The sequence below is a fragment of the Physeter macrocephalus genome, chromosome 2 (genome assembly GCF_002837175.3).
Source record: "Physeter macrocephalus isolate SW-GA chromosome 2, ASM283717v5, whole genome shotgun sequence".
NCBI lineage: Eukaryota > Metazoa > Chordata > Mammalia > Artiodactyla > Physeteridae > Physeter > Physeter macrocephalus.
Genome location: NC_041215.1, coordinates 28,807,741 through 28,821,756, shown reverse-complemented (window position 1 = coordinate 28,821,756; position 14,016 = coordinate 28,807,741). Strand labels below are relative to the sequence as shown.

The window sequence follows — 14,016 nt, the reverse complement described above, 5'->3', positions numbered from 1 at the left end:
AACCGAGAATTATATTCTCCATGTTTGGGAGATGATAAAACTGAATCCAGCGAGGTAGAGTGGTTGGTCCAGAGTTTAGGGCCAGGACAGAGCCTGGAATCTGGTGTTCTGACTCCCAGCTGGCTCTGCTTCCTGTACATCCTGTGTTCCTCTCCCCGGAGCATCAGTAGATTCTTGGAGGGGAATTCCAAATCCTTGAAAAAGCACAAGCTGGTGGAAGTGCTGGTCTGGAAATGACGGGATCTCTGGAAGAGCCTCTAGAGAAAACCAGGAAGGATCTCTGGAAAAGCCTCTAGAGAAAACCAGGAAGGATCTCTGACTTTATTCACAATCTAATTACCCCTGGGTGCTTACTCAGCCACCAGAGACTTGCTCACCTCTAGAGAATGAGTCACAGCCTGTGACATAGTACACCGAACACTTCACCACAGTTCTGTTGATGGACATTAAGAAGTTGATCTTCTTTATCAACACGGATGGACTTGGAGGGCATTATGCTAAGTAAAGTATGTCAGACGGAGAAAGACAAATACTGTATGATGTCACCTATATGTGGAATCTAAAACATACAGCACACTAGTGCTTATAACAAAATGGAAGCAGATGTAGAGGACAAACTAGTGGTTACCAGTGGGGAGAGGGAGGTGAGGTGGGGCACATTAGGGGCAAGGGATTAAGAGGTACAAACTATTATATTAGGTAAAAAATAAGCTACAAGGATATATTTTACAACATGGGGAATGTAGCCAATATTCTATAAAAACTGTAAATGGACTATAACCTTTAAAAACTGTGAATCACTACATTGTACACCTGTAACCTATATAATATCATACAGCAACTATTCTTCAATTAAGAAAAGGACATTTGATAAAAGTTCAAAACAAAACAAAATAAAGAAGTTGATCTTCCCCCAACAACAAAGCCAAAGATATAAAGAAGTCAAAAAGTCTTCAAGGGTGGGATCCTCAAAACCTGGATTATGACAAGAGCCTCCCACTCATCTCTCTGCATCCTTTCTGTCTTCTCCAACTTGTCTTCCACACTGTCACAAAAAATAAGCTTTCTAAATCACATGCTTAAAAATCTCCAATAGCTCTCTTTTGCTTACAGGAAAAAATGTCCAAACTCTATCAGGTATTAGAAGACATACACACCCTTAAACTACAGGTTTTTCCAAGGTCATCTCCCTATAATACCCCTCTTGGGGTAGCTTATTCCAAACTCAAACTTATTCCAGACTATTTGAAGTCTCCACATGTCCTCCATGCTTTGCTGGCTGGGGCCTCTCAACAGCCATTTTCTCTGCTGCAATATCATTCCATTTAGAGCCAGAGGCCCAAATCCTACTGATGTTCCGGGATCCAACACAAGTGTCCACGCTACTCAGAAGCAATCGCTGCCTCCTCCAAATCCCTGCATATTTCACCCGTACCTCTCGCAAGGCATTTATCACACACCATTTTGTATCACTATTATTTATAGATATGTCAGATCTCAACTTTCAGGGCATTTTTTTTAAACTAGGATCTTCTTCTGCTTTACTTTTACATCCTTTGCGGGATTTAGTGGTACCCTGATCACAGGAGATACACTGTGGCAGGATAGGACATGTGAGGAGCTTTCAGTCTCGGAGCCTTGGATTCAAACCCTGCCTCTGCTACCCGCTAGTTGCATGACCTTAGCCAGGGTGCTTAACTGTCCTGAGCCTCAGTTTCCTCATCTGAAGAAAGAAAATAATAATATCTCCTTCACAGGGCTGTTAGGAGAGTTAGTGATAAGGTGAGTAGGATGTCTGTCATAGTTTTTGACACAAATAAATAAATGGGCACTTTACTAAGTATTTTTGGAGAAAAAAATGAATAATTTTGGGGGGAATGTGTAAGACAAAGATCCAGCTGAATTGAAACTGACGAGTGATCAAATTCAGAGAGCTCAAAGATGGTCTTCCTCCCTTCATCCCTTTAGACCCAAACAAGACCGCATCCCCCTATAGAAAACCTTTGTCTGCTTCACTGCCAATCCTTTCTGCAGCTGATCCTTCACTTCTTCCAATTTAGGGCAGTGCCTTCTAGTTCCCCCAGGATCCTCTCCCTAAACCCCAGGTTGTGGGTGTTTAAATATGGCCCCCAGATGGTGCTGAGAAGGAGGGGACAGCCCCATCCTTCCCTCCCCATCCTGCCTGCCTCACCCACCAGGCCAATGAGAAACAGGTGATTACAGAGTGTCCTGGGGGAGGCTTTGATCTGCCGGCTGCACAGAAGCCAGCTGAGCCAAGAAGGGGTAGTGTCAGATTTATTGCGGCCCTGAGAAGTACAGATATTAGGTGGGCTGTAGCTCACTGACCTCTTCAGGCTTTCCATTTTGGTCTAAGATTTATTACCTCCCCGGCTTTTTTAATTCCCAGGGATCTGTGCCTTTAACATTTCTGCTCAAGCCCCCCAATTCACAAGGACTTCCTGTTTGCCAAGGCCACAGATAAAGAAGACACACACCACAGAACACCAACACTATGTAATTTTTTTGTTCCTGACTCCTTAATTTCTCAGCCATCCTAGGTGTTCTGTCAAGATGCAGTCTGAAAGTCTAGACCAAGAGATATCTATGATAGAAACTGTACATCAGTATTTCAAGTCCTCTGAATTTATTCTAGCCATTTGACAGTTGCTTGGAGATACAATCTCAATTTTTGCAATGGCCCCTTCAGCGAGATATTTATGGCAGATACAACTGTAATTATTTACCTGTAACAAAGTCCAGGTCTGTCTGCTTCCAGGTGATTCAGGCAGCAGAGGGACAGGGAGAAAAGATTCATCTTGCTCTTGTCCAAGAGTTGACCTTTTGCCCTAGGGTCCGTTCCCCACTCATTATAAAAATGCTAATGCACCGAGCATGGGCTGTTTCCCATGTCTCTTCCAGATACCCATATTGAAATATGTGGACCAAAAAAATATATATATGTGTGTGTGTATATAGATAGATAGATAGATAGATAGATAGATAGATAGATAGATACGCAAGAAGGGATGACAAAGAGACAGTTGAAATATGTGGACCAAAAAAATATATATAGGTGTGTGTGTATATATATAGATATAGATAGATAGATAGATAGATAGATATGCAAGAAGGGATGGCAAAGAGACAGATTTGGGGAGCCCCTTGAAGGCAAGCAGGGGCTGTGCTTCATTTTCTGGTTCAGACTTACATGGGGGTAAACTTTCCATCAGTATTTAAATGTTTAATGTTTTCCTACAGACACATGCAAAATCATACGTAACAACGAATGTTGGCCCCCAAAGTAGTCCTCTGCAGACGCTGTGCAATGATTCCAAAGCTGCAGTCCCGCAGGAGGTCTTGGTGCCAGTCTCGTCGGCAGCATCTTCCTAGGCAGGTCATTTTTGTTTCTGGTCTTTTCTAGTCACATTTCACTTTTACCTGAAAATGTTTCCCAAGGTAATGGCCCAATTTAAGGATAGACAGAGTTTCCAAACAGGTTTTGGAAAATCATAATCCATCTTGAAAAGGCAAAGATGTGGCAGCTTTGACCACATCCATAAACCTGAGCTGTGGATCCCAGGACAATTCCAAAGAGGAGACAAAAAGATTTTTCTGAGCTGTAACAACGTGAGCCTAAATGTACTGCCCATCTAAGAGAGTTTTTTGCAGGATCAGCATCTATTTGAAAGAATATAAAAATCTCTGTATGTTTGTAAATATAACAACAACAAGTTTAAGCCACGTTAACTTGTATTCTTAACTTGTGTACTATTGTGTGGGTTGTTGTTATTTGTGCTCTGGATGGAGGCTCCAAGAACAAAAGGCATTTGTGTGACATTCCGCGCTCCGCGTGGTGGTGAAATTTTTGTCTTTTGGCTCTTCTCCTGGCATTTGCATGGTTCAGAATCTTCTTGCCATCATGTTGAAATGATCAAGCTGCTGCCCAGTTTAAACCTGCAGATAAAGCACTCCAGCTTGCTTGTCTCAGCATGATGGCAAAGAAATTCTGGTTTAATTTTTTTTTTTTTCATTTGAAAATACGATATGCACCCGGTAGAACATTTGAAAAGACATCAAAGTAGAAAGCCAACAAGGACCACCTAGAGTCCAGTGATTGATTTCTTCAAGGATTGTTTTTCCTAAGCCTATGGTTTACTTATTTGCAATCAGGTGGATATACCAGTTTTTATTTGACGTTGTAAGACACATACCTTCAGATCTTATGGAAAACTCTTCACACAAATCACTTTTAACAGCTGCACTGCATCTCCTTGTATAGATGTGTGCCTGCATTGCTTTACTCTTGTCAATTATTGATGCTGTTGCTTCTCCACTGTGTTTCTATTTTTTCTTCAGGATTTCGAATACAGGAGCAGCCCGGAGAATACAGACGGAAGGGCGTGGTGTCCACGTCCAAGTGGACAGCCAGTGCTCTCCTTCTCTGCTCTAGATAAAGCCTAGGCCTGGGCCCAGGTACAGGACTTGTGGTGACAGCTGCTCCCTGGGGACCTGGGGGCTCCTGGTCCAGGCATCTGCACTGCTGAGTCAGAAGCTGCTCTCAACCACCCAGTGACAAAGGTTTCCCCTGAGCCCCCACTGGGGAGCCAGCTGGGCTGATTCTTTCAGCCACGGGCTCAGATTCCTGCTCAGTCCTAGCTCAGAACAGGATCCGAGTGGTTTTCCCCTGGTACCTTGGTGGGTTTATCCCAGCCTACTGGCCCATGCATCAGGACCTCAGGGATTGCACCTGCCTTGCTAGAGGAAACCATGGCAGATCTCCATGGCCTACCATGGGGTCGGGCTGGGGGCTAGCCCTCCAGAGGTTCCTGAGGGCCTTTCTGAGGGCAACACTACAAACCACAGCCGCCCAGCAGAATCGTGAGACTTTTGTCACTTGGAGCCTATTGCCCTGCAACTGTTCTAATGACGTGCTTGCGTTGACTAATGCTTGCGTATCAGGAACACGGTTATGCCTAAGTAAATTTATTATTTATTATTTATTATTTATTTATTATTAATAAATATTTATGATTACATTCCTATTTATTATTACATGGAGAAGTTACACAATGCCAGGCACCGTGTAGATGAGAGAGACCAGCTTCCTCAAGATCCGACAACCTGGGAGCCACAGAGCTGGGTTTAAATCCCCATCTGCTGACTTCAAAGCTAAGGTCTTTTCCTTTTACCACTCTGTCGATGCCAGCAATCTCCAGAATTATCTAATCTTGTTTTCAGATAAGGAGACCGAGACACTGAAAAGGAAAGCAGAGTGCCCTGTGGTAGCACAGCTTGGTGGTGATAGAATCGAGTCTCCAAAATCTGTCCAAAGCTGATTGCTTGGTAGCAATTGAAAATAGAGCAGCTAGTGTGAGTGTGGGGTGCTGAGGAAGGAGCAGAGGACACCTCAGAGCAGTCCTTTGCTCTTCCAGGCATCGGAGGGTTTTCCCTGTGTTCCGAGCACGCTGAGCCCCTGCCTCTCCAGCCTGCACGCATGGGAGGCTGTTTGTACAAGAACAGCAAATTCCCATGAACTCCGGAGAGCAGAGAGCACTGCCAGTTCACCCCAAGCAGGCGTTCCAAGCTGGCCTGGGGACCTGTCAGTCAATGATCAATTTGCCCCTCACCGTCACTGGAGCCTCTCGGAGATTAGCCCACCTGTGATGATTCCTTGGGGCCTTGCTGGAGGGCGGGCCCTGGGAGGGGAGAAGCTATTGCTAAGCCTCAAAACCCCAACAAATCCTTGACCCAGCTGGGGAGGGCACCAGACAGTCCGACACCCTAGTTGAACCGATTTGGCACACCCGTAAGCAGCCGATGTGGCTCCCCATTTTCCACAGCGCATCTTGAGAAGCTGCGCGGCTAAGCCTTCCTGGGTGGCAGGATGGGTACTCGGAGCCTATAGGTTTGCTATTTTTCTTAAGAGCTCAGGCAGAAAATAATAACAGGATGGCTGCATCTTGCATTTATACTTCTTTTTTTTTTCCCGAAGAGCTTTTGTATCCATTATCTTACATTGATGCTCTGCTTACAAAACTGTATTTCAGAAGGGATTTGGCTGATGTGACTGCAAAGACCTGGAGGGGAAATGAGTGACTGCGGATCATGCCATCAACTGGCTGAGTGAGCAGAGTCTGCCTTTCCTGGCTGCAGATCCAGACCTCTTCCTGCTCTAACTGTGTTCTGCTTAACAAAGGTTCTTCATTTCAAGCTGTCTTTGTTATCTGTATGACTGTGTAAACACTCTCATTGAAACCTTTCAGTGGCTCCCCATCATCTACAAGATTGAGTCCAAAATCCTTACCAGGGCACACGAGTGCTTTATGACCTGACCCTCCCTTCCAGTTCCCTGAACACATCAAGGAACTTAGCCTCTGTACTTTTACGTAAGCTATTCCTTCTTTCTGTCATGCCTTCCTTTTCCCTATTTACCTGGAGAACTCCTATTCATCCTTCAAAGCCCTACACAGGCATCCTCTCCTCTCTGCACATACTTGAATCATGCTTCCTCTTGATTACCTCAGAACTTTGTTCCTCTGGGGTTCAAAGTCCACATGCACAGTGGTCTCCTTCCCCTTCATTTGGCTGTAAGACTACTCTTACAAACTCAAAGCAGGCTCAGCGTCTGACACATCACACATACTGAATAACAGCTTTCATCCTTGGCCTATAAAGAAGATTCCATTGGAACAAATCTTAGAAGGAATTTGGGCCAAGGACTGGGGAAGGGAAAGACTCTATCAGACTTCTCTACTTAGAGCCCAAGAAGCTTAACATGGCATCCTAGAAGGGATGACAGAGGTAGGCTTCTGACAACCTGAAGTGTTTCTCTGACAATTATTCCTGAGCTCTGAGATTACAAATGTCATTCCTCGTGGCCATGTGGTTGGGTACATGCTAGGTCCTGGTTGCTAAGCCAGGTGTCGGGCCCAGTCCCCCAGCAAAGTCTGTCTGAGTCCACACTCCAGGTACACATGTAACATGGCGATGATAGTAGATGACCAGCCTCCATGGCACTAGCTTCCAGATGCCCTGCTTCATCCTGACTCTGGAGTCACTGCCCATTTTCTAGAACCCTTCAGTTCTGCCCCAGACTTAATCCATCCACCGACATTCACTTCTAGCTACTACCATGATTCCCATTCTTGTCTTTCTTCCCAACCTATCTCTCCAGGCCACCTAATTGCAGATAGTTTGTGATCTTCTTTAAAGGCACAGCCCCAGGATAGAACTTTCCCAATAGTAGAGCCCAGGTTAACTCACCCTCTGCATTTCCTCAACTCAGGGAAGCTTGTACTGGGCCTGATCCAACCTAGCAAAGGGCTTGGACACCACATCCTAACTCCCTAAGTTGAGGAACTCCACAGCTACCACTTAAGGCCTTGGAGACTGAACCCCAGCTCTGCCTTCCACAGACTGTTTTGGCTGCAGTCCCCGGAGATTTGGGGATTCGTAAAGCACAAATACCCCATTTAGGGTCTGGGTGTCTCAGATGTTTTCTACTGCCCAGGGGAGATTTCCAGCCTGGGCGAAGGTCTACCAAGCCTGAGAAATTTGTCTGACTCCATCAAAGTCACATTGGGACATAAAACTCAAAACCCCTCTCCCCATCTGGAAGGCCCCACTCAGCCAAGACATCAGCATGCCCAGCCATCAGTAATAATTGCCGATGAGAACGGAAGAACTGTGTCAGATAAAAGAGATTTTCGATTGTTCAGTCATGCAGAAGTGGCTGTGGTCATGATGCGGACGTCGGTGAGAGGTGAGGAAGGAGACCCACCTCTCTGAAATTCACCTGCCAACCCACCCTCCCCCACTTCCCTAGTTCTAGTATTACTCTCTATCAGCTGCAGCGCTGTGCCTGGGCTATTCCTTTCTCTGTCCAGCTAAAATTAATCCCTTGCGTCCTCGGCCAACTTGCAACATGGAGCTATGAAATAGTGGAATGACATATGAGAGACAAAAAGAAGAGAAGAATTATTTATATTTACCACTGTATTACTTTTGAGCTTCTGGGGGAAATAACCCCAGACGCTATAGGATTAACTTGAGTCATTTCAAGTGGACTAAAACACTGTTGTTGAAAGGCTTCTCATTCTTTGACAAAATATGGGCACCAAGGGTGTGCATATTAAACAAATGAGATGGTCACCCCTGGAGAATACATGAGTCATTTCTAAAATATTTTTGACCCTGCCCTGCCACGCAGGGCAGGATGCTGGAAGTTAGGTCGAAGGATGGGGAGAGGTGAACAAGGAGAGTGAAAGATGAAGGCCCATTTGAAGAACTTAGAGTCTATTTGGTGAGACAGACAGGAACTTATGAAAAACCCCCAAAATTGCAAGGTGTAAACAAGCACTTTGGAGTTCAGCTGTCAGCTCCCCCAGCAAGCCTGGTGATATGGGGGGCTCCTGGTAGGACTGAGCCCTAAAGGTTCAATAAGAACCTGATGGGTAGGGAGGAAAGAGAGGGTCCCAGCATAAGCTGGGGGATCAAGCCAACTGACAGATGAGGGCTGCTAGAGAAGGTGGGAGGGTGCACAGTGTGATTTCAAGTCCAGTTATTCTGACCTCCCTAACTGGCCCTGCCAAGGTGCTTTCTGCCACGAGCGCTATTCTTCTATGGCTAGGCTAACCCCTGAGATTTATTTCATCTATTTGTTTATATGTTTGATTGAGTTAATCAATGAACTGGTGAAGGAACGGTCTTGAAGGGTGAGTAGGAATTAGGTGGAAATAGGAGAAGAGATGCCCCTGGCAGAGGTGTACTCAGTGCAAATGCCCAGAGGCTGAGGACATCAGGCCTGTCTAGGAGACCATGTGGTTGGTGGGGCAGGAATGTTCCAGGTGGGAATGAAAAGGGTCAGGGCTGGGGGGCTGGGTAGGGACCCCATCCTGGAAGGCCTTACGGGCTTTGTTATATATTTTAACCAATTCCAGGAAATATAGACATATTTTTTTTTCTTTAGTTATAATCTGTCTTTCTCAATCCCAACAAGAAGGTGGGCTCTCCAAGTTGGTTTTGGAGTTGTTTGGGGGATTCGGGTGCAGACAGGGATCCCCTCTCTGATCATGAGTCTCAAGCAGCCCCTAAAGCTTTGACATAGGTGTCTGTATCCTCCTTTGCCTGAGTCTCTGGATGTAGAGCTGATGTGCTTGGGCTGGTAAACCATCGAACTTAGAACTGGACTTCCCACCTCTCTCTCCCAGTGTGACTCAGACTGGGGTTCTGTGGCCTGGGTTGGAAGCCCCTGGCTCCCTCCTTTTGGTCTTTCTGCATTGGAGGCAGGACAATGTGTCTGGGCCCAAAGCATCCCTTAAACAGGGTAGCTGCTGTCGGGGATCAACACCCAAGTTCTCTCTGCAATTCCCCAGGCAGGGGCTGGTGCCTGTTTGGGCTCCAGCTCAGGCTCACAGATTTGCTGTCGAGTTGGGCACCGATTTACAATCTGCAAGTTGATGGATGCGTAGGCTGCTGGCAGCTGGATGAGTGAGAAGTGACTCTCAGATAAGAAAACCCCTCTCCAATATTTACAGCTGAGCTCTGAGAGTCCAGACAGCCTTCTGAGGTCTCAAGCAGGTCTGGAGGGGAGGAGGAAACAGCGGGTGTGTGGCCCAGGACTCTGGAAGGAGCAAGGACATACAAGACAAAGGAGGAAGTCACTCTGGGCTGGGAGTCCAGAGACCTGGGTTCTCCTCTTTGCTCCCATCTAATAAGCTGCGTGACTCCAGGCAAATTACTTCCTCCCTCTAAGCCCCAGAGAAAATAATTTTAGCCTTGTTCTCAGCTGTGAATATCATTAAGGATCGAATGAGATGACATCTGTGAAAGGACAGTATCAGACTTTGAAGCTCCCTGAAAATGTGCTGGCAATTAAAGCCCATGAAAGGATCAGGAAGGGGACCTCCAATGCGCTCACCTGACAAAGGCCCACGTGGCCCTGGGGGTGCTCACAAGAATTTTAGGAATTACATATTTTAACGATTACACATTTATTCTAATGTATATTAAGACATCCATGAAATGAAACCTGTAATGTTGTGGCCTTTGTCATTTAGCCATGGCTAAAGTAGAAATGTAAATGAAAACATTTAAAGGGCTGATGTGACAAATGTTATGAAGGTGCTCACAGATTCCTGGGATTTAGAAATCACGGGCTGGGCACAATTTTGTTCAATCTTCTGCCTTACGATGAAGGCATCGCTGCCCCCTTCCTCGGCCGGGCAGCCATCCACCATTGCAGGCTCTGTGGTGACATGAGCAAACAGGTTTGGAGGAGTAAATACCTGAGCCAGGTTCAGCAGCTGGCATGCTGGGGTCCCACCCAGGCCCCCGAACTCCAGAGTGTGTGCTCTGCCTGCTACACCTGATGGCCATTTTCATCCCTGTGGGCGTTTGTCCAAGGGGTGAGTTCATGAAGGACTCCTGTAGCCATTCTCTTAGGCGATCTTCACTACAACCCAGGCAGGTGGCTGAGGGTGCTATTGTTACGATGACTTTACAGCTATGGAAGATTCTGGAAAAGGAAAAAAGGGAGGGAGGAGAACAAGTCCCGTGGGCAGTGAGTGGCATACCTAGACCCCTGAGGCTGATCGAAGGACTCACAGTCTGTTCCCCACTAATCAGTGATGGTTCTTTGGAGCTTTCTTCTGTTGCTGCTTTCCCTCCTGGGAGAGAAAGGAGGATGTTAAAATTAAGAGAAGGGACACTTTTAAGTCATCCTTTCTTTAAAAACAAATACGTAAAACCCTTGAAAGAGAGTCAAGTTCCGGGGGAATGACTGAAGGTGGGGGCTGGTTTTTAACGTGAGATTGCGTAAAGGGAGCGTCTCCCCATTTTGGTAGAACCCCAGATGGAAAGCAGAGGGGTGCTGTGAAAGACAAGGTACCAGCACAGAGAGCTGAGGACCAGGATGGCGCAGCCCCGTGGCCAAAATTACCTCCGTGGGCAGCTCCCTGGCAGACCGGGCCATTAAGTGCATCCTGAGCCTTGCCATCTGCACCCTTAGGATGCGTTCACTAATCTCACCCAAAGAAGGTAAGAAATACGATCATTTGATTAAAAATGCCCATATCCCCAGTTTTATTGTTCTTTGTCGTTCTCATCAACACCTGACAAAGTGTAGTTTTCAACATCTCTTTCCAAAAGCAAGCAGCCTGAGAGGAGGAACTTTGCTCTATCGCAGCCGCAGCACCTGTATCAATGGCCTCCACGGTAGATATCCTGTAAACATGTGCCGAATGTAGGAACGAATGATGAATGAATGAACGCTCGCACTGTAAGCTTCATTAGGGAGGCACTGTGTCTCGTGTCCTCATATGCATTTCAGTACCTAGCACAGAGCCTCTACATAATAGGCTCTCAGCAAATGTTCACGAAACACATGAATTCCAGGATGGGAAAGCATTTTGTAAATAACAACGGACCACGGACCTTAAAACATAAGATACACAAATATAAGAGCAATATCCCACTAAAGAGCAAATCCCAAAAGGGAAACTCAGCCGGCAGCTACACACTCCACCCCCTTTGCTGCAACTTCTGACTCCAGTCAACCAACTGGTTATCTTGAAAATAACTGGCACGTGATCTCTTGCAAACAGTCACTTCTAAGGATGAAGTCAGCTGATTGCTTTCAGACCAATGTGCCTGTGGAGACACAGACAGACTCCAAGCCAAGGGTGAAATTACAAAGTGAGCCCAGTGCCCTAGGCCTGCCAAGAGAGGAACCAGCCAGGGCCCATTAGGCCTTGAGAATGATCTCTGTGCTAATAATATAAGCTACCATTAGTGACTTAAGGCAGAGGATTTTTTTAAATGCCAGAATGCATATGATTTTTATCTTGACATTATCCCTGTAATCACTGGTACTGATTAAAGACTTCTGCCCTAAAAGATGGATGGGCTCAAGCACTTAAATATATGGTAATCTTTCACCTCTTGAATGCTGTTTTTCCCAAGACATTCTTCCAGGCACTTCCATTTGAAGGCCAGCAATTGTCTTTCTTCAACTATTTGAAAAGCACTAGAGGTGGGTTGGAGGGGGATGGTAAAAAATAATAATAATTCTAACAACCTCCATTCTTTTGCACTAAGGACATTAAACAAGCAGTTAAGATGCCTGTTCCAATTGTTCGCAATCAAGAGTCAAATGTTTGACAAAAATGCCAAAACGTGTTAGTGCTTGTTTCTCCGTAAACACACAGGGCAAGACAGTCATCAAAAAGGAAATGTTAGGGTGCCACCCCCTTTGCCCCTCTCACATCTGGCTAATGCCAAATGGGCTGGGATTCCCAGGGCACTCCTGTCATCTGAGTCCCCAGGTTCCCCTTCCTGTCCTGACCCAGTTGTCAACTTACTCAGCTGGCAATCTGCAATGGACTGAGATACTTTCCGATCCCTGCGTTCTCATCTCAGGCTCACACTTAAAAGCACAGTAACTGGGGCTGTGCCTATCCGGAGACCAACCTGGGTCCTCTGTGATGGATGGGCGTTGGAATTTATTTTCCAGTAGCAAATCTTGAACTTCAACAGTAATCACCTTATCAGCAACATCTGAAAAAGCTGCAGTCAACGGTGGATAGAGATCTTTGTGGAAATCTGGATGTTCTTCTTTCAAGATTGCCTGAAGCAAGACACACACCTCTTTTAGGTCACTACAGAGAACTGAGTCGAGTTCCCTGAGCTATACAGTCAGTTCTCATTAGTTATCTATCAATATTTTATACATAGTATCATTAGTGCATATGCATCAATCCCAATCTCCCAATCCATCCCACGCCAGGTGACCTGAATTGGAAGACAATCCCTAAAAAAGGGGGATACATGAATACGTATGGCTGATTCACTTTGCTGTACAGTAGAAACTAACACAACATTGTGAAAGCAACTATACTCCAATAAAAATTAATTATTAAAAAAAGACACACACCTCTTACTTCAGGAAGCCTGATGTCCCAGGCCCCCCACCGTCCAAGTTCAGACTAGATTTTTCAGGCTCAAGGTTGGCATTTCTCCAAGCGGAACCCACCCGCTAACGCTGCCCAGAGCTCACTCTTCCCAAATGTCCCGTCCAGTCTCCTGTCTCGGCAGCCTTGCTCTTGCTGCCCTGCTCCCCAGAACATCCTGCCTCTCTGTCTCTACTGGTCAAGACCCTACTTGTTCACTGAAGCCGTGTTTAAAGGAGACCATCTACCCGAAGTGTTCCCTGCTAAAGCCCAGTCACAAGTATTCAGGCCCTCCTCCTCCATTCCCTTGTCTGTCAGTGCACTCAGCACACGGGGCTCGTGTGGGAAGCACCTGGTCACATGTCCATCTGTTCTCCCAGACTGTGAGCTACAAGAGGACAAGGCTGGTTTTGTGTTCCTGAGAGCCTAGCATCTGGCGTAGCGCCTGGTACACAGCAGGATTAGTGTTTGCTGAATGAAACTGAATCTGAATCCTACTCTTCGTCCTAATTCTGCCTGTTAGAGCCTCAGGCAGGAGGCATCTATTTTCTATTTCACCCTAACGTCTAAGGATCTTTCTTTCCAAGCGAAACTCTCCTGGTTCCTTTCACGTCTCCTGCCACACTATTTCCACTGGGGCAGGGATACAAGCAGGCCAGGATTCAAATCCCAGCTTCCTAGTCACTTAGTAATGCAGTTTTAACAAGACTTTAACTGGTCTGTGCTGGAGCTTCCTTAACTGTGAAATGACTCCAAGACTTCAGAGGGGCGCCTAGAAGACCATGGAGAGGAGCCAAGGTAAGGCACCCAGCAGGGCGCTGGGAGGCTCCTAGCACACGAGTCTCCATCCCTTCCCGATTCTACTCACACCTGGGGACTTCTGATCAGCCAGTGTCCTCCTGAAAGAGCCTGGAACCCCCAAGGTGACCAGCGAACAGTTAGGATAGTTGTGCTTTCATCTCCCTTAGTGGTTGCCTTTCACTGTTAGCGAGTCCTATTAGCTCAGGGAAAACTTGAGGTTTTAATCAAATGATGCCTATCAAGGTTAGAGAAATAAACTTCATTAGAT

At 46.2% G+C, this 14,016-nt stretch overlaps 1 long non-coding RNA gene across 1 annotated transcript; it reads right to left on the bottom strand.

The window, feature by feature from the left end:
* Positions 1–10,049: 10,049 nt before the first annotated feature.
* On the bottom strand, positions 10,050–13,228 carry LOC114487169 (uncharacterized). The gene is made up of 4 exons (XR_003681980.1): positions 12,932–13,228; positions 12,469–12,625; positions 10,606–10,667; positions 10,050–10,516 (listed from the first exon to the last, which is right to left on the bottom strand). It is a non-coding gene; the product is annotated as an uncharacterized lncRNA (long non-coding RNA).
* Positions 13,229–14,016: the final 788 nt, after the last annotated feature.